Source organism: Hypomesus transpacificus, chromosome 6 (genome assembly GCF_021917145.1).
Source record: "Hypomesus transpacificus isolate Combined female chromosome 6, fHypTra1, whole genome shotgun sequence".
Lineage (NCBI taxonomy): Eukaryota > Metazoa > Chordata > Actinopteri > Osmeriformes > Osmeridae > Hypomesus > Hypomesus transpacificus.
In genome coordinates this window covers 4,316,458-4,336,836 of record NC_061065.1, presented here as the reverse complement: position 1 = coordinate 4,336,836, position 20,379 = coordinate 4,316,458, and the positions used below count along the sequence as shown (strand labels likewise).

At 49.7% G+C, this 20,379-nt stretch overlaps 1 protein-coding gene across 3 annotated transcripts in view; it reads right to left on the bottom strand.

Moving 5' to 3' along the window:
* hivep2a (HIVEP zinc finger 2a) overlaps positions 1 to 19,959 on the bottom strand; it is a 50,737-nt gene extending 30,778 nt beyond the window's left edge. The window contains exons 1-2 of one of the 3 annotated variants that reach the window (XM_047022071.1): positions 19,541 to 19,959; positions 13,398 to 13,459 (exon numbers count right to left, since the gene is read on the bottom strand). The gene's annotated coding sequence lies outside the window, so the exon portion shown is untranslated. The other 2 variants (XM_047022073.1, XM_047022074.1) reach the window with 2 other exon arrangements.
* Between the last annotated feature and the right edge of the window lie 420 nt (positions 19,960 to 20,379).

Below are 20,379 nucleotides of genomic sequence, written 5' to 3'. Positions count from 1 at the left end.
AATTTGCAGTAGATATCCAGCCATCCGCTAGCCTTGGTCTAGACTCTAGATGTTAGATGTTTGCGTTTCCATGCTGGAGGCTGGTGATCAACTCCACTTTTGAGCCATGCCTGTGGTGCAACACAATGTCAATGGGACAGATCACCCCTCATTGATCATCCTCTCTCCTGGCATCCCCCCTGCAATACCCCTCCCCTTCCCCACTCCTCACGAGCGAGAGTGAAAACGCGGGAGCGCTAATGGAACGAGCCACCGGCACGAAAACCAACACATGACATAAACGCTCGCTCCGTTCCGCAGGACAACAGCAGACGAACACAGAGTTAATTGGGATGCTTTAATCTTCGCCTCTTTACTGCATCAATGTTTAATAAGAGGGACGTGTCTGCAGGTCTTCCTGGCCTTCGGGGATCCTGTTCCAGATCCGGATCTCTTAATCAAAGAGCTTTCCCGTTAACTCGGATTCATTAAGTATCCACGGCGACGCCAGCCCTTGCATCATATGCGCCCCAGTGGCTGATGGGTAAAGTTGAAGTCATATAATATTCTTTTGAACCGATTTACATCACCGCTTCCACAGGGGCTTCGTTTAGGAGCCTGAAAGACATGAAAGTGATGTTTCCTGCTTCTGGTGTGGCAATAGAGACACACACATGCACACACACATGGACGGTGTGAAGACATGGCACAGTTAGGAGGGACATGGACAAATGTGAAACTTCCTGTGAAGAGCACAGAAAGGGGGAGGAGGAACAGTTTCAAGGAATCACGCTGTGATATTTGGGCATCATGGCAAGGACTGAACACACACACAAACGCACTTGTTGACAGACACACATCAACGCAGTCAAGCCCATAACACAAACACACGCAAAAGCCTAAAGACGTCCACACGTACGATGTGATGTGAATTAGCCAGAAGCGCTGGTCTAAAAGGAGCAGAGCAACATGTAATCCAACAGCTTGGTAACTGGAGCAGAGAATCAGGGAGGAACCTTGTCTGGAGAGATTCACTACTCCTAACAGTCGAAAGAAAGAATACCCTGCAGCAGAAGAAGCAACACAAACACACACAGCCAGACATATACTGTTTACATATATAGTACTTACATATTAATACATACAGTGCCATTTTGTTTTTGTTGTGTGTGTGTGTGTGTGTGTGTACAGTATGTCTGTGTGTGTGTATGTGTGTGTGTCTGTGTTTGTGTGTGAGTCTGCCCCTGGGCAAGTTTCTAAGTTGATGTCACGACCAGATTCGACCCTTGACACGAGGATCTCCCAGCAGCCCCTGGGGCAGCGGGAGGCACTTTGACAGAACGAGAACGAGAGCGAGAGAGAGAGAGAGAGAGAGAGAGAGAGAGAGAGAGAGAGAGAGAGAGAGAGGGAGGCGGTTGGTAGAGGGGGAGGAAACTCGAGAAAGAAAGAGATAGAGGAAGGGATGGAGAGAGGAGAGAAGAAAGGGGAGAAAAAAGGGAGAGTGAAAGAGAGGAGATGAAAGATGCGCAGCTCGACCCGGCGAGGGAGGGGGGGCCTGCACCGGCGGGGATCCAGTTTAGTGTTACATAACCCCGCCTGCCCTCACCCCGGCTCAACCGGCATGTTTTCCACTAGACCCCCCATCGCACACACACACACACACACACGCGCACACAGCTGTCCCCGATTCCAACGGTGAAAACAGATTCCCAAAACAAATTCTCTTTCAATGTCACTCCCTGAAGCCCCCCCCCCCCTCTCTCTCTCTCTCTCTCTCTCTCTCTCTCTCTCCTCCCTCTCTCTCTCTCTCTCTCTCTCTCTCTCAATGTCACTCCCTAAAGCCCCCCCCCCTCTCTCTCTCTCCTCTCTCTCTCTCTCTCTCTCTCTCTCTCTCTCCCTCTATCTGGCCATGTCGTCCTGTCATTCCCTGGAGTATTCATGTTGCCCCCGGCACCTGTTGCCCCTGGCGAGATGTGTGTGTGGGGAGCTGAGCACAGCTCTGATCTCCCATGCTACACACACACACACACACACACATACCCTGGGGTAGTCCCCCCCCCTCCTCCTCCTCCAGTGTCAGCTTGCTTCCCTGGCCCAGACAGACAGCCAGGCAGCTCTGGTTACCCAGCCAGGACTGGAACACATCAGCTGAGCTAGCACGGGGGGCTTCCCAAACACAAGACCCTGCTGGGCGCACACACACACACGTTGTCGCCAAACACACGAATGCACGCCCCTGCCAATCCAAAACTCCCCCTGCCCTGCCTCACACATACACACTGGGATCTTCACACACACACACATCAGCGTTGCCCCCACGCCCACACGCCCATATGCCACCCCCAGCCTTACACATGCTGGTGCAGGTGACTGTCAGAGAGACAGCAAGCTGGGGGCACCTGGGTTCAACACTCATTACAACTACCACTGGTACCACTGGGGATTCACTAGCTAGAATGTCAAACCATACAGGGTTACCTCCTTATGGATGTAAACTCTTATGGATGGAAGGATGGGTGGGGAGATGGATGGATGGATGGGTGGATGGGTGGGAAGGAAGGAAGGAAGGGAGGTACCCATGGCTTGATAATCAGGTCATGTGCCACCATGTTTATCCAGGGTGAGGGCAGATGGTGGTGGGATCATGTGGCTGGTGCTAATTGGGATGCGTCATCGTCACACATCTCAGCTCGACAGCTAATGAACCCAATCTGTCAGGTTCAGGGGTCTATTTGGAGACTTTGTCTACAAGTTATGGCGGGGTGTGGGTGTGTGTGTGTGTGTGGGATTGTGAATACTTGTTGATGGAAGTCAAAATGGAAATGCCAATGTCAACCTTGTTGTCTGTAGAATTGTCTGCTTGCCCGTCTGTCTGTCTGTCTGAGTGTCAAATTGACAGCCTGTCTGTCTCCGTGCCTGTCTATCTCACTGTCTGTCTGTCTGCCGGTCTGTCTGTCTGTCTGAGTGTCAAATTGACAGCCTGTCTGTCTCCCTGCCTCCCTGTCACACTGCCTCCCTGTCAGTCTGCCTGTCTGTCTGTCTGTCTGTCTGTCAATCTGTCTGTCAATCTGTCTGCCTGTCTGTCTGTCTGAGTCAAGCTAGTTCAAGCAAACAATATTTGGGGCTACCCACTTGGATGTTCCAGTATGTGTGTATGTGTGTGTCTCTCTCCACTCCCTCAGGCACAGCTGACAGTACCCAGAGCAGACTAGCTAACATACTGTACATACACCAAATAACACCCCTGCTCAAGGCACACACACACCCACGCAGCAACAGGGCACACACACACACGCACGCAAACACGCAATGGGGATAATGTTGTGATGACTGGGAATGTTATAACCATGCTTGACCCTCCATTAGAAAATGTCATGGCAGATGGAAGTACAATACAGTCACATTGCCTCAGTCCTTGGGAAATGTTTCCCCAATTCAAACAGTTTGTGCATATTCAGTACATTATATTCTAACAAACAATATACTATGTAGAAACGTTTTACGTTTGTTTTCATCAAATTGGCCTTTGTGTAGGGAATTTCGGGAACTGTAAAAGTGTGGGAATGGTCTAATCCATCGACGCACTTGAACACTCTGAACACTAAACCCTGACCTCTGACCTTTAAACTACAGAATGTTGTTACACAGGAATGGAGCGGCGAGGGCCTCGGTTGTCTTTAAGACCAACAGGTTTGTTCTGACTCATCTTATCTTGTCAGAACAAAACAGCTTCTATATATCTCTCTCATTCCATCTCTCTATCTCCCTCACACACACACACACATAGAACACCTCATATTCCCAAACAAAACTCTGTTTTCATCCCCGATGAGCATCCTATACATTCACTCTGTAACGAGGAGTGCAGCATTGGCCCTGTTTACGTCTCTGAAAACGACTCCCCTCTGGCCCACTTTTAATCCCTTCCACTGTTGGGACGTTTAAGCATGACTCAACGTATTTTTATGGAGTTTTCCAGAATGTCTTCCGGAAACAAGAAAATGTGTGGTTGAACCTGGCTCTTGTGCTAAACAACCTGATAAGATGTTGATTTTTGTGTTTACTGGCAAGGTCTTTTGTGTCATCGATGCATAAACAACAACAGCCTTTACTGGCAGGGGCGGTTCTACACGGGGGCCTACAGGGGCCAGTGCCCCTGTAAAAATGTCCCTGCCCCCCCCTGTGGCCCCCCTGAGCTGACTGAATATATATATATTATTTTTTTTACGTTGTTTTTCTTCTTTGAGTAGTCATCATGAAACAAGGAAGGGACATTGCAGCCTTTTTAGCCCCAGTAAATACAAAAGTGAGAAAAAACATATCAAGGTATTGAGAGAGCTGAGGAGCTGGAAGAGGGAGAGCCAGAGCCGTTTGTATGATTTTAATGTAGAGCAAAATCAAAGTATTTAATGTTGGAATATCATGTGTGTCTGTTTTGTGCCCTTCTGATTAAACACTGGCCCCCCCTTGGCCCCCCCCAGTAAAATGTGTCTAGAACCGCCACTGCTTACTGGAAGACATTCCTGACGGTTAGCGGTGACGTTTCCCTGCTAGCTGTCAGCTCAGCTCCAAAGCTCTAAAGTTAGACAGCAGGTCCCAGGTCCACCTCTGCAACATCCTCGTCTTCCCCTTTGTTTCATTCCGCCCCTCCCCGTCTCATTCGGGCACTGACACTCTCGCCCACGCCTCTGTCTCTTCCCTTCAACTTAAGACAAAAGACTACAGCTGATCCATAATTCAGCTGAGAGAATGCATCAAAATTTATTTTTAAACTGTTTTGGTTCTACCCTCATTCCACTCCGGGAGTCATCCACAGTACTTTGTGTGCATATGCCGTTGTGTAGGATACAATATACTGTAGGAAGCAGCACAGACAGGGCACACACACACACATGCGCATGAAGACACGCACGCACATACACACATGCAGACACACACCAACAAACAGACACACATTCAGACACGACGACACACATGTGCAGACACACAAACAAACAAACGTACACGCAAACATGCTCACGTACACACAGACGCACACACAAACACACAGGGGCCGTTCATCGAGTGTGTGTCTTCACACACCTTCCGCAGGTAGAGCCCTGCGTCCCCCCCATGCACGCCCCCGCCCCCACGGCCCCGCTCTCACCCTTACCCCCCGAGACGGGTTGCCAGAGCGGGGACTAAACACGGGGCCAACACCCACCCCGACACCCCCCAAAACCGCCTCGACAAACTATCAACGACGTATCCTGTTACATAAGGCTTATATAATCGTCCCTCCCCCAAACTCCTCGGGACCCAGTGCCCAGCATTGCTGAGATCAACTACTAATGAAGAGGGGAGAGGAGAAGAGAGGGAGGGGAGAGGAGAGGGGAGGGGAGGGGAAGAGAGGGAAGGGAGAGAAAAGCTAAATTTAGCCTTCCTCAGCCCCACCAGCCCCCCCAAGGCCATCTGAGGAACAGGAGGCAGGGAACAGTGGGGGGTTCCGGAGGTACCGCAACGAAGAGTCTGGAGGAAGGAGGGGATCTGAGAGGGGGAGGAGAGGAGAGGAGAGGAGAGGAAAGGAGAAGAGAATAGAGGAGAGGGTGACATGAAAAGGAGGGATGAGGAGGAGGGATGAGGAGGAGCGGGGTGGTGAGGAGAGATGGGGGGGATAAGTAAAATGCAGAGCTTTGCAATGTTGGAACTGAACAAAACTGCAGACTACGTGGAGAGAGGGGAAAAGAAAGAGCTTGAGAGAGAGTAAAAAAAGAGAGGCACCTGTGAGGACAACAATAGAATTCACCTGCCCACAGAGTTGCTATCTGGGTGCGTGTACCCTGCAGCCCCCACTGGAGACCCAGAGAGATGGTTTGGGGTCCAAGCCCTCTGACCAGAACGGCCACCCTCACACCCTCACCCTGGTCTAGTGACAGATCATTTGCGTTCAGACCAGGGTGGCCTCGGTTCAAAACCCCCAGGAGGAGGCCACAGAAGAGAGGAGGGGAGAGGACGCCACGCAAAGCGGCGACACATTGGCCCCTCCCACTTGGCTTTGTTCAGAGCGACCCTACCCCTGATGATGAACCATGAGCCATGGGAGAAGGTGTGAGCGAGCGGCGGGGTGGAGGAATGACAGATAGGAGATAAAAAGACGAACCTGCAGATTTGCTTACCTTCGCGCCTGCCAACGCACACACACACATTCACACATACACACTCACACACCACATGTGCATAAACATCAATACGCAAACACACACACACACATCTACATGTATGAAAAACACAGCGGGAATATCTTAGGAAATTGTGGGAGGCATGATCACAAACTTCCTATGGAGAATTACATTTACATCGCCGGCAGTATATGCTGACCAAAGATTGTGTTTGTGCAGACAGAGGAATGATGTCTTAAAATACACCCTGTTTTTCTTGGTAATAAGCTGACATCCCTTCCCGTCTGGGCGGTGATTAGGTTGAGGTAATACTGAAGAGAAGAGAAGATGGGAGGAATAGGACTGGAGGAGAGATGAAGAGAGGAGTGGAAGAGAAGAGAAGAGCAGGAGAAGAGAAGGAGAGGAAAGAAGTGGAGAAGAGGAGAGCCAGTCTCTTCTCTGCAACACCATATGCAGCGTGGGCTGCAGGGAGCACCACACAACTGACACAAAGACCTCACACTTCCTCAGCCCTGCTCCACAACAACAGTCTGTGTGTGTGTGTGTGTGTGTGAGTGTGTGTGTGTGTGTGTATTTATAAACGTGGTGGTGCGTTTGCGAGATTGCAAGTTTGCAAGTGCGCCTGCAAGCCTGAGTCTGTGTGTGTGTGTGTGTGTGTGTAAGGAGCTATGCTGCATCCTGTCACCACAGGAAACAGGTGAGTGGTGGGAGGAAGTGATGATTGACATACCAGCCTCTCCCCTCCTCCTCTCATCCACTCCTCTCTCATCCTCTCCTCTCATCCTCTCCGGATGAAACCTGTTTATAAATATCAAAGGGAACGCGCATGCCAACAGCATCAACGTTAAACTAGACCAGACACAGTAGGGCTAGTAAAAACACAGACAGCCAGACACGTACCATTCCACTGGGCTGCCTGTGTGCTTTCATGAGTGTTTCATGTTCACAGAGAGCTCTAATACCGTGGCACTCCCCTGTAAAGAACTGTCACTGTAACTTTATCTGTCACAAAACAGGGGCGCACTACTGTACGCTTGCATATACACACACACACACACACACACACAAGTATACACACACGCGCACGCAAACATACACACACCTCCCCTGTCATAGCAGGCTGATCTTATTGCATGTGACAACAAAAATAGACTACTTTTTAGTGTCAAACAGGAGAAGTCTATCAGGAATGCTTAAACAAATACCGGTACATCAAAAGGCACTCTCCTACCACAGGCGCCCCCACCCCCCACCCCATCCCCCATCACACACACACACCATCTATGCCCCGCGCTGTCTCTCACAACAACAGAAGCCCTTTAAAGGGTGGAGGTGGGGGGGTGGGGGGGGTGGGGGTGGGTGGGTGGGCATCCCTTCCAAGGAGAACACACGAGGAAAGGCAACCATTTGGGCTGTGAGCTCACGCCGCCTCCGGGACGTCGGGACGCGTGACGGGGCCAAAGCAAAAGAACAGGGGGGTGGATGAGTGGAACCAGAAAGAAAAAAAGATGGGGGTATGGAAAGTGGCGGAGAAACCTCTTGGCATGCGGTGTCTGTTGGATGACACCTCCAGACGTGCTGAGGACTGGGGATCAAGGGGTGGACTTGGAGACACACACACGCGCACGCGCACAAACACACATACACACACGCCCTTGTCAGTTCCGGTCTGTATTTGCTTCATCTCCTACTTCAGAGGTGAAGTGTTCCGTCAATGAAAATCAGATGCTACGTGTTTTCAGGTCATTAGAGATTTAAGACTTTGCCTTTGATGCTGTTGGGGAGGCTGGGGCTCAGAGCTAATGCCCTGCCGGCTAGCTACCGCTACCTAATCCTAGGAGATCCGAATGGCATACGGTCCGCTAGGTGCTAGCTAGCTATCATTATCTAATCCCAGGAGATGTGAATGGCATAAGAGGCGTTAGAAGCTCGCTAGTTAATGTTAATCCTGAGAGCAACCTAATCCCCTTGCTACACTGAAATGTCAATATGAGGTGATAGGCCTAACACTGGATTGAGGCGACGAGAGGAGATGGTGGTTAAGCGATCTTGGGTGCACTAAACTAACAACTCGATACAAGATGCTGTTAGCACCCTCACATTAACTGGTAGCAACACCAGCATTGTCCAAGGTGTCCTATCTCTCTGGGACTTGCAACGCCTTGGTCTGGTCTGAAGCACTTCATCTGAAAATGCAGGTCAGATGACTCCGTTTTACACCGTGAGGTCTAATTAGCTGGCGGCCGAAAGAAGACGAGAGCCATTATTATAATTATCTCATAACTGGGGTCAACGAGTGAGGACACACTAAAACATTCCCTTCTGTCACACAACACGTACGCGTACAAACACACACAACACAGCATACGCCTACGTGGCTTTGCACGCCATGTGTCCACCATGCCAGGCCTCGGTAACCATGGACACGCTTCCAGTGGGAGGACAGGAAATGATGTCAGAGCTGTTATGTGGGTGGCAGGCATGTGTGTATGTGTGTGCGCACAACAGCCCTGTGCCATTCATATACAACTCCATCAGTTGTGAATGCGTGCTCTCTCTCCTCTCTCCACCATTCTCTGACAGGCCAGGCCGAGCTAAGTGCTGCAAATTGGTCACCTGCTGATCTCTCGCTCCCTCTCTCTCTCTCTCTCTACCGCTCTTTCTCTCTCTCTCTCTCTCCCATAGAAACAGTCCTCCGTTCCAGCCAGGAAAATCATACACCTCTGCCTCTCCGTCGCACTCTTTATCATTGCCTTCCTCTTCTCCTCCTCCCTCTTCCGCCCCGCCACCCCTCTCTCTGCTTCCCAGTCTTCTCTTAGAGAGAGAGAGACAGAGAGAGAGAGAGAGAGAGAGAGAGAGAGAGACAGGGGGGGAGAGACATTTAAGAGTATGAGAAGAATGTGCAATAGGAAGCAAAGGACTGACAGTGAGGAAATGAGGGAGGGAAAGAAACAGTGATAGATAGAGAAAGAGGGAGCAAAGGATTATAAAAGAGAAGAAAACAGAAGACATAGAAAGAGAGCGACAGAGAGAGAGAGAGAGAGAGAGGGAGAGAGAGAGAGAGAGAGAGAGAGAGAGAGAGAGAGAGACACTGATGCCATTTGCTCTTTTAAGAGTGTGGGCGGGTTGAACGAGGGATTTAGTCACTGACTGGCACAGCTGTGGGCACCAGGGCACCAACTGGTGTGTGTGAGTGTGTGTGTGAGTGTGTGTGTGTGCGTGCACACACCGGGGCACCAACTGGTGCCACACAGACCTCACCACCTGCTTCATGGCAAGAAGAAGAAAGGAGAGAGGGAGGGAGGGAGGGAGGTAGGGAGGGAGGGAGGGAGACGGAAAGAGGAAGGAGAGGGGTGGGAGGCCAAGGCCAAGGCCAAAGGAGCCTCTGTGCAATCACTCAACACCCACTTGACCTCGTTATCTCCTCCCCCCACCTCCTTTCATCCCACCCTCCTCGTCCTCTCTCTTTCTCCATCCTCCCCTCCACCTCAACTAGTCTCACAATTACTCGGCTGTTTTCATGAAGTTCATTTGATTTTTGATTTGATTTTTGCTGCAGGTTCAACCACAGTATAAATTGAGGTAACTGGAATAAAAAAAAATTGCATCCTGACTATTTTGATAGCTAGACATAGACCACTCTCTAGAGTTGTGCACGGGCTCGTGCCCGTCATGGTCAAAGTTGAAATTATAACCGAACACCTCGACGTGGTTGTGTCGATGACCAAAAAAAAAAAGGATGACAGATGCTCTTGGCAGTGGCTGACCGTGTCCATCGTCATCCTCATCATCCTCAAAGATCCATTCTTCCATCCAGCGCTCCACACATCCATCCCCTTATCCTTCTGCTCAGGTACAAATCCCTTCCTCCTGCTAAGCGGAAGTCACTGACGCAGCAGCGTCATTGACATAACAAACCCGATGCCCCTCTCTCTTACTGGAATACCACGCACACACTCACACGTGCCCTTGTGTGCGAACACACGCACTCAAAGCGCACGCACACGCACATAGAGAGAGGCAAGCGCTGTCCAGACGCTTTCCATGTGTTTTGACTAGGGACACAGCTTCAGCCCAAAGGCTTGTGGGTAGGAAACAGGAACAGCACCTCAGGGCTGCTGTCCTCTCCTAGCTACTCACATTCAAATGTTCTGTTATCTCCCCTGTACACTGTGTTTGTGTGTGTGTGTGTGCGTGTGTTTGTTGGGGTGTGTGTTGGTCTGCGTGTGTTGGTCTGTGTGTGTGCTGGTCTGTGTGTGTGTGTGTGTGTGTGTGTGAGTGAGACGTCACAGTCCCTTATCATCATGAATTCAGCGTGAGGAGGACGAGGTAGGATATCAATGTTTGTGTGTGTATGTGTGTGTGTGTGTGTGTGTGTTTGCACAGCCTACAGGATAAATAGTAAGCGCCATCTACTTCCTTGAACACATCCATTTATCTGTGGCTAGACTGGCAGCTATAAATTCTTAATGTATCCAATCAATAGAGTGTGTGTTCAGCACCGAGAGTGTGTGTGTGCATGCGTGTGTTTGTGTGTGTGTTTTGAGGCGAGAAAGGGGGGTTGCCTATTTAGTTCCCTAACACCGTCGCTGTGGTAAGCAGGCAAATGATCAACACACACATACACACACACAGCGGACAAACAGCAGACTCGCGTGTCTTTTTATTTTGATACTGCCAAATTTAGAGCCCCCCCCAACACACACACACACCCCGCCTTCTGTTCATCAGGGGGCAAACATTTGGCCACAGCTGTTTCCCAGTGCAAGCACTATTCCGAGCCGTTTACATGTGTGTGTGTGTGAGTGCGTGTGTGTGCATCCATATTCTTACACTCCCCATCCGAATCCGTCAAGGACAAAGCTTGAGTTGGTGGCGAGAGGGTTCCCATAGTAACGGAAAATGCGTTTTTACTTTGGTCTCTTTCTCTTCCCGTGTCTATTGTCTAGTGCACTGGAGCTCCTGTAATAAAAGAGCCAGCGAGCTGGCCAATCTGCCAGCTTCATTTAATTCATTTCCTTACTCTACAGCCAATGGCAATACTGGGTTGCTTACAGCAGTTGTTTGACTGGCCGGTCTGGAGATTCATGTTCTTTTTCAGTGTAGCCAAAGTGATTTGGAAGAAACCTGGTAAGATGAGTAGGTCTCCTCCCTTTACACCAAGAGAATACCGAAGAGAGACTCCAAACCTCCTCTGCTCCAGATCCTCATCAGAGTCTTGTCGGTCACAGACTGTGAAGCTTTGGTCTAATGTGACTAGGAGTGACTAGGAATATCTAGTTTGTGACTGAAACCATTTGTGGTCTTCATTAAACACGCACATGCACACACACAGAAACCTCTCCTGTCATCTTGAACTATCTCTGAAAACTTCAATCACCTTTTGCCTCGAAAAGGCATGTCTGGAAGTAACACTGAATCACAGCAGGGAAGGAGAGGAGGAGAGGAGCATAAGTGAGTCTGGGAGGGGAGGGGATCTATTCAGTCTGCTGCTCCGCTGACTGATGCAGCAGCCATCCTGGTTGGGGTTAGAAACAGGAGACTGTATATGCTAAGCTAAGCTAACATCACATCCAACACAGTTGAAGCAGTTCAATCATTTAAATTAGAATTGATGTTGTGCCCCTCAGTTTCAACGTAAATTAGCTGCCACTATGTCCTCTGACAAAGCGTAAGAGGTTTTCAAATATGCTATGAATCGAAAACGCAATTGTCAAGTACCTATTAAGGATGAACACATTTCCATTCTGATTCAATATTCACTTAACAAAAAACATGAAAACATGTTGTGCAGGAGCATGACTTCGTCATTTTGGCTCCTCTTTTGAGCAAATGATAAACACGAGCAAAATGAAGCTCCAAAAATCTCCTCAGGTCTGAAGCTCCTATTGGCGAGACAGACGTGAAAACCCCTTTTTGTGTGACAGTCACACCAACAGCCCTTCACCTTGACATGGAGGAAATAAACAGTTACACATTTGCAAATATTTACATTTCTGTGTCAACTGAACAAAAGGGTTTGGATTTCCGGCAGGATGCTGGATGCTTCTATAAGGCACGGGGGATGGAGAAAGGAGCCGAGGAAGCTTTGAGACGGGCGAGGAGTTGCAGACTGAATCCGCGCAGTCTGGGAACAGCTTGTGCAATCAGTGACTTTCCAACCTGCCTCAGCACCCCTGTTACTGCCGCCCACACGAGTACACTCACGCCTCGACACTTGCGCGCGCACGCGCGCACACACATGCACAAAGTCATGGTGGCTCAGTGGCAGACTCATCTTTAAAACGCTCTTCTCAGTCCGTCTTAAGCCTTAAGCCTTCTTCTTTGCACAGACACACGCAAACATGGGCCCCCACCCCGGTGTTGACAGCTGACACACCCCGCACACTCTCACTTCCTGTGTGCACGCTGACAACGAGGAGTGTCACATTCTCACACACACACACCCACACACGCACACACACACCAAGGCATTGACACAAACTGGTTGTGGTCGACATAAGACTTTTTTACATATCTGTAAAAAAGTATATGTGCTCACAGCCTCTGACACTCTCTGTGAAAATGAGAGCATCAACCCTTGGACACACACACACCATCTCCTCAGCAGCCAGCTATGAGATACAGGACATCTCAGGTCATCCTTCACGGAGACAACAGAAAGACACAGGAAGAGGAACTGACACAGTGGTGACACACACAGACCCCCCCCCCCCCCCACACACACACACACACATACAATATGCAAATACAAACAGTACTTTTGCAACTGTAGAGTACATCCACACAACTATGACAGCATTAGCAGATGAACCAGTCTTGGTCTTGTTACAGGGTTACACGTCACATACAAAACATATATAAGCCATGGATGTGCAAAGACTGTGCTGCATATTAAGCTACAGTAAACCGGAATGGTGGTTACAGTTATGTTGAGAACAGACTCCTTCTCCAAAGCGACAGCCTCATACTTAGCCCTCCTCCCTCACTCCCTTCTTCCCTCGCCCATCCTTTCATTCTCGCACACGCCAACCAGACAAAGGGCCCATCTAAATCATGGATCTTCTGAATGTAGAATATATCTCATGGACTCTGTCCAAATGCCAAATTAAGTGAACTCCCATAAGTACATCCCCAGACAGACAGACAGACAGACAGACAGACAGACAGACAGACAGACAGACAGACAGACAGACAGACAGACAGACAGACAGACAGACAGACAGACAGATAGATCTATCACTCGATAGATAGACACACCTGCGGTTGTTTGACTTTGGCTGGTCTTGGCTGGTCCTGGTTCACTAATCCAGACACACCCCCTGCAAAGCAAGGATAGACAAAAGAGAGAGAGAGAGAGAGAGAGAGAGAGAAGAGAGAGAGAGAGAGAGAGAGAGAGAGAGAGAGAGAGAGAGAGAGAGAGAGAGAGAGAGAGAGAGAGAGAGAGAGAGAGAGGGATTGAGGGGGAGGCAATGACAGAAAGGGTCTGTTAGGAATACATCACATGTTGCATTGGTTACAATTGTGCAAACACACGTGCACATATGCACACACACACACACACACACTGTTTATACACAAGTCAGACACTGTGACTAAATTATATAGACTTCAGTGTAAGAACTGCTGCAGGATCTCTCACATTAGAAACAACAATGAACTCGGTCATACCACACACGCCACTTAACTAGAACATTTAATTCCGGAGTTTCTGCCCTCCTCCCCTCCTTCTCTGCTCCACTCTCCCTCCTATCCCCTTCCCACTGTACTCTTCCTCTCCACCCATCTGCTCCTCTCCTCCTTCCCCATCTCGGCTTGCTTCATCTCCCCCTTCTTCCTCTCCTCTCCTCTCCCCCCCCCCCCCCTTGTCCGCCCCTCGGCCCTCTGTCGTCCCCTCCCGATGTCATCCCACCCCCATCACAGAGGACAGAGAGGTGACGAGGACAGCACGGCCACACACGCAGGAAGACACCCACAAACACGTGCACACACACGCGCGCGTGCGCGCCGCTGGCAATGTCCCGCTCTTCCTCTCTCTCTCTTCGATCTCACCCTTCAACTCTCCCCAGACGTCGTCCGGAATCGACACCACCCCTCCCGACACGTACACACACCCACCCCCACACCTGCCCTGGCCCCTACCTGCCCACCTGACAGCGCTTCCTCAGCTTCCCTCTGGCGTGTGTGAGAGTGGAGGGGGGTGGGGGGGTTGGGGTAGAGGGGGGGGGTTTCTCAGTCTCAGTCGCCGAGCCGAAGCAAGTCTCTGCGCTTGCTGCTCGCACACTCTGACGAGGCGAACAGCTTCTTCCCATCTACCGTGTGCAGCTCTCTCTCTCTCTCGCTCTCAAAGGCGGGACCACAGGGAAATGAAACATTTTCCTCAGCATAAAAAGACGCTCTCGGATTGGCCGGAGGGCAGGTGCAAAGGTGCCAATCCCAACAGTTCGCCGGCGTGCATTGGCTGGCTGGGTAAGCGAACATGAAAAATCGGTCTCAGGTGAATCCACTGCTGCAGAAACACCAAAAGAGAGGCAGAGAGAGAGAGAGTGTGCGTGTGTGTGTGTGTCAGCAAGAGCGAGACTGCCTCTTTTAGAGAGCAGGAAGGGGGGGAGGCCTTGAGTGTTTCCTGTTGTGCTGCCGAGGCGAGCGACGAGCGTGGACGTCACGCGGCATTGACACTCCAGCGGGCACACACACACACAGACACCCGAAAGCACCGAGCCACAGACGGCAGAGGAGGACAGCGAGCTGGAGGAGGGGAGGAGGAGGCGCGAAAGGAGGACCAAGACAAGGGGGCAAGAGGAGGAGGAAGAGGGCGAAGGAGGGACGACGGGTGGAGTAGAGCGACAAGAGGAAAGGAAAAGGTGAAAGAGGTGGTGATAACCCAAAGGTTCGCTCCCCTTCTCACTAGACGCCCCACGTTGCCCAAGCGATGTCACATCCCAATCGCACTAGGTCAAACACTTCCGTTGCAGACAAGAGCGCCCCCGCTGGGCAGATTCTAACAGACCGTCATTCCACACGAATGGGTAGGGGTACTGCCCCCCGGCCAGCCACCGCCACAAACCCTGTGTTTAACACCGCAAACTAGTTATCTCTGATGGGTGACAAGTGCCTCTCTGTTTGCATGAATGTGTGTGTGTGTGGGTAGTGCACGTGTGTGTTTGTGTGCGCGAGCCAGTCAGCCACAATGCCGGATGAATTATTGAGGCATCATTCTATCAAGGCCTCGGTCACAGGCCTCGTCTTACCAAAGGTACGGCTCTCAGTCCAGTACCAAGCACCTAGTCCCGCAGTACAACAGTACAATAGAGGATTGTATAACAACAGCTCCCCAACCTTCGACCTTCACAACAGTGACTATCTATCACAGTGTGCATCTTAGTTTTGCAAATGTTTCGAACCAGAGTACACACAACGGGGGCCGCAGACTTCGAAACAGCTGGCGCGGTTTAGAGGTAGAGCTGGGATAGGTTTTGGACTGGGTGAGGGTTGCGTAGGGGTTTGGTTAGGACTGGGTGAGGGTTGTGTAGAGGTTTGGTTAGGACTGGGTGAGGGTTGCGTAGGGGTTTGGTTAGGACTGGGTGAGGGTTGTGTAGAGGTTTGGTTAGGACTGGGTGAGGGTTGTGTAGGGGTTTGGTTAGGACTGGGTGAGGGTCACGTAGGGGTTTGGTTAGGACTGGGTGAGAGTCGTGTAGGGGTTTGGTTAGGACTGGGTGAGGGTTGTGTAGGGGTTTGGTTAGGACTAGGTGAGGGTTGTGTAGGGGTTTGGTTAGGACTGGGTGAGGGTCGTGTAGGGGTTTGGTTAGGACTGGGTGAGAGTCGTGTAGGGGTTTGGTTAGGACTGGGTGAGAGTCGTGTAGGGGTTTGGTTAGGACTGGGTGAGGGTCGTGTAGGGGTTTGGTTAGGACTGGGTGAGAGTCGTGTAGGGGTTTGGTTAGGACTGGGTGAGGGTTGCGTAGGGGTTTGGTTAGGACTGGGTGAGGGTTGTGTAGAGGTTTGGTTAGGACTGGGTGAGGGTTGCGTAGGGGTTTGGTTAGGACTGGGTGAGGGTTGTGTAGGGGTTTGGTTAGGACTGGGTGAGAGTCGTGTAGGGGTTTGGTTAGGACTGGGTGAGGGTCACGTAGGGGTTTGGTTAGGACTGGGTGAGAGTCGTGTAGGGGTTTGGTTAGGACTGGGTGAGAGTCGTGTAGGGGTTTGGTTAGGACTAGGTGAGAGTCGTGTAGGGGTTTGGTTAGGACTGGGTGAGGGTCGTGTAGGGGTTTGGTTAGCTGTGCTTTCAGCTGTACTTTCTGACCTGCTACATGAAGAAGTTGTAAATATAAACAAGATGTTTCCAGTCCACAGTCCCCCCCCCCCCCCTTTAAAAACCCTATTTTTGGAATTTGAGGTTTACAGAGTGGGTGTGCACATCAGTGACATCAGATGTGGGACACAGGTGTGTGTGTGTGTGTGTCTGGCTGTGCTAGTGAGTGTGTCGTCTCGTTTTGAACAACAGTCACGCACCTCAGAACAGAAAACATTTTGTACAACATGTATACAAACGAACTACTTAACTCAAACTTTATTTATACTAGTGTAGTACATCTGTGTGTTGTGCAGTCCGTGATATAGATGAACACACACACACATACATCCCTAGAATTACAGTATACCCATGCCCGAGATGCAGCCAGTGATTAAGATGTTGATGATGAAAGTACATACTTTTGCTCTCTTAAGAATACCATTAATATGTTCACATGAACACCCCCGTTTATTAACTTGCAATAAGGTCCTTAGGATTGTTGCATCATTAGTGCACTAGACAATAGTGTTAACACGGAATTACAGTTTTTCTTAATCAATTTGACGCAATTACCAAATGTGTGACCTCATCACCCTAAAACATTACCGCATTTGGCCACTCTGGCTATTGCTAGTTGTTCTAGTTAGATAGAACGTCTGTCCGATATAAAGCTGAATGTTTATTCAAGTACAGCTAAATGAATACATGAATTTTATTTCAGCCTGCTAGCTAGCAAGTTAGCAGAGTCTTTTTTTCTTTTTGTCGCGTCCAAACACTTTCACCCGCTTCCCTACATATCCTTGGGTCCTGTGCCATATACGTACCGGCACAATTTCAACTTCATATAGTGCGCAGTTCACAAGATAATTGAGACACAGACAGACACACTGAGATTTCTGGCATTATAGTATGATAGTATGATAACCCTTTTACAAGCAATGTCATGAAGGGCTTCACAGAAGCCCCCCATCGATCAGAACCAATAATCAATTTCAACCCAATCCTACAGGAGACAGTTGACACAGTGTTATCCACAGACTTAGTCCCCAGGGTGTTTTGTAAGCACGTATCCCTGCTAGTTTCACTCTCTGTTCAAGTGAGTTACTACAGTAACCTTCACACAAAGACAAAGGTCTCGATTCAGGCTACCTATGCTGTGTGTGTGTGTGTGTGTGTGTGTGTGTGCTGCTTTGCCTGTGCGAGTGCTGCTTTGCGTGTGCATCTGTGTGACTGCCCTACTAAGACACAAGGGGACAATAGATTACACAAGGTTGGAACATCATTAACCTGCTATTATCAACTGACCCATATGTACTGTTTATTTTTTGCACTCGATGCTATCTACTGTTTCTATCCAATACTGGGTACAGTCTCTACTGTTTACTAACTTGGCGATTTATTGTATTCACTACATTCTATACCATTCCATTCAGTACTGTTTTGATTAATTACATTTAATCAGGGCCGTAATCATAATATATATTTGGGGGGACACATCCCCAGCCCAATAATCAAATCTGGTCAAAATGTCCCCACCAATATATTGATATAAATATGAAATATAAATGTGCTACTCTATGACCAGCAACCACGCACGCTGTCCGAAATTATCATAAAAAGTGTAATCATATTTATAACTAAACGTAAAAGGTTTTCAGGGGGGGACCCTCAGACTCCCCCAAATGTTGACTCCATGGCTACGGCCTTGCATTTAATACTTTGTGTGGCACATAATTTACAGAGTAGGCTACTTTACGGAACATCTACTTGTCCTTTTCTCCTCCCCTCTCACCTCCATTCCTTCCTCCCCAATCCCTCTCCTCTCCATCCTCCCTTCTCCTCTCCTAGCTCTACTTCTCCACCCCTCTTTTCTCCTCTTTTCTCCTCTCCTCCTCCCGAGCGTCATCGGACCAGCCAGTGAGACAGATGGTGTGTAGGAGGATCTACTCACATGCCTCCCTTCTCCGTGTCCAACTTCTAAAATGGTATCGCTACTATACTATATGTATTCCATAAAGCAGACACCTTTAACAGCAATTTACCATATACCAAACTATCACGGCCCTAAACTATAGCCAGCATATTTAACCTTTTTTTTTGTAAGTACCGTGTTCCACCAATTGAGCCATCCACATGAGAGAAAGATAACCTCACCAGATATCCTGCACTTGGCACACAGGAGCACATTTCCATGGAGATAATCTCTCTACCTATACGGAAGCAGACGGCGCTGGGGCACCGCCAGTGCTGATCGTGCCTTTGCAGTTGACATGTAGAGAGCGCAGCTTAGCTGGTATCTCTCATGCTGGCCTGTAGCCACTGTTCCAACATAGGCTACAACACATAGCAGGGGTTACCTGAACTCGCAGACCAATATCTTCGCGACCTCTCCCATACATTCTCTCACGCCAAACCACATAAACCACACCATAGATAACATAATCAGAAAAAGATGGAGCGGCCGACGCTTCTCTGTTACAAGTGGTTGTTTGAGTTTACAGCGCAATAAACAGAATAGCTAATGCGTTAGCCAATCAAAAGCCGTATTTCACGTTGGGGATAAATGAATAACGCGGAAAATATGTTCCATCACAATAGTGGCGATCAGAGGAAAGAGGCGGGTGATCAGGAGAGAGGTCGGCGGCTGAGAACCCCCTCGGGTTGGGCCCCTTCTTGACGGAGAACACGTCATGGAACATTCCCGGAACGGGCCAGCGCACCACCCTCCATCGCTCTCTTCGACACTCAAACGCACAGACGAACAAACCGAAAACATACGATATACACAGAATTGCAGGTCAAGACAGTTCACAGGCATGGCACATAGAGCACACATAGACGTGTGGCTGTGGTCTTACGTTCTGTGCGAGATTGTGTGCTCCGGTGACAAAAAGAAATCCGACTTCCTCGCCGTGCACCCGGAGTGTGGGTTTATAGAGGCACTTCGCTCGCTGCAGCGGCCGTGCAAATTCCTTGGGATATTACGCAACATTCCTAATCTGCATGCAAGCACTGGGTATTCCCCACATAGCTCTTCAGAAAGCTGCCGAAGACCAGACATTATTCTTTAAAAAAACAACCAACACCATCAAACACCAATCCTCGATTCACTTACCGTGTCACATTTAAAGCGCCGTGCGAGAAGCCGCGCACGATAATATTCCAGGGGTTGACAGCCGTACGGCAAGGCGCCTGACACTTCACTAGTTGTCAGATAGCCCCATCAAAGTGGAAAAAATGTAATAAAAATTAAAACACAAAAATAGCAACTGCGCGATGACCTCTTAGTGGCGCACTGAAGCCTTGTGCAGCCGCTTCAGAACGAAAGTTGTCAGTAAAAATGAATCGTCTTTGGACAGGATTTCTCTGTTATTCGGGACGCCCAAGATCATGTACTGAGAGGGAGGTTGCGATCAGGAGAAACACATAGGGGTTATTCCGAGCACAGCTTCCCAGAATAGAATAGCAGAGAGAAAGAGCGCGCGAGAGACACACGGGGAGAGAGAGTGAGAAAGGGATAGAGAGGGATAGAGGGCGAGCGAGTGTGTTTGTGTGACAGAGGGTGTTTGGTTCGTGACGTCATCGGATCCCCCAGCGCGTCCGAGGGAGAGGCCGTGGCCGCGGAGCGCGGCGGGGAGAGGGAACGGGAGAGACCGGTTGCTCTCAGACACCGCCGCGGGTATCTCCGTGCGCGGGGATCTCCCACGGCGGCGCGCCCGGAGACGTGACATGCAAACAGACAGCTAAAGACTGTCAGGACGAAGCGCAGTCGGTTGTGTCCATTTCCGCTTGGGCTTGTAATTGACCCTAGTCTCTTGAACAATGTATTATTTCTGAATTATGCAGGAACGTTTAAGTTTAACATTTGTAGCCTAAAAAGCATTATGCGGTAGGCACTTAAATAGATGCAACCATCTACAAAAGAAAGGCTAATATTAGAAGAAAGGCTATAAA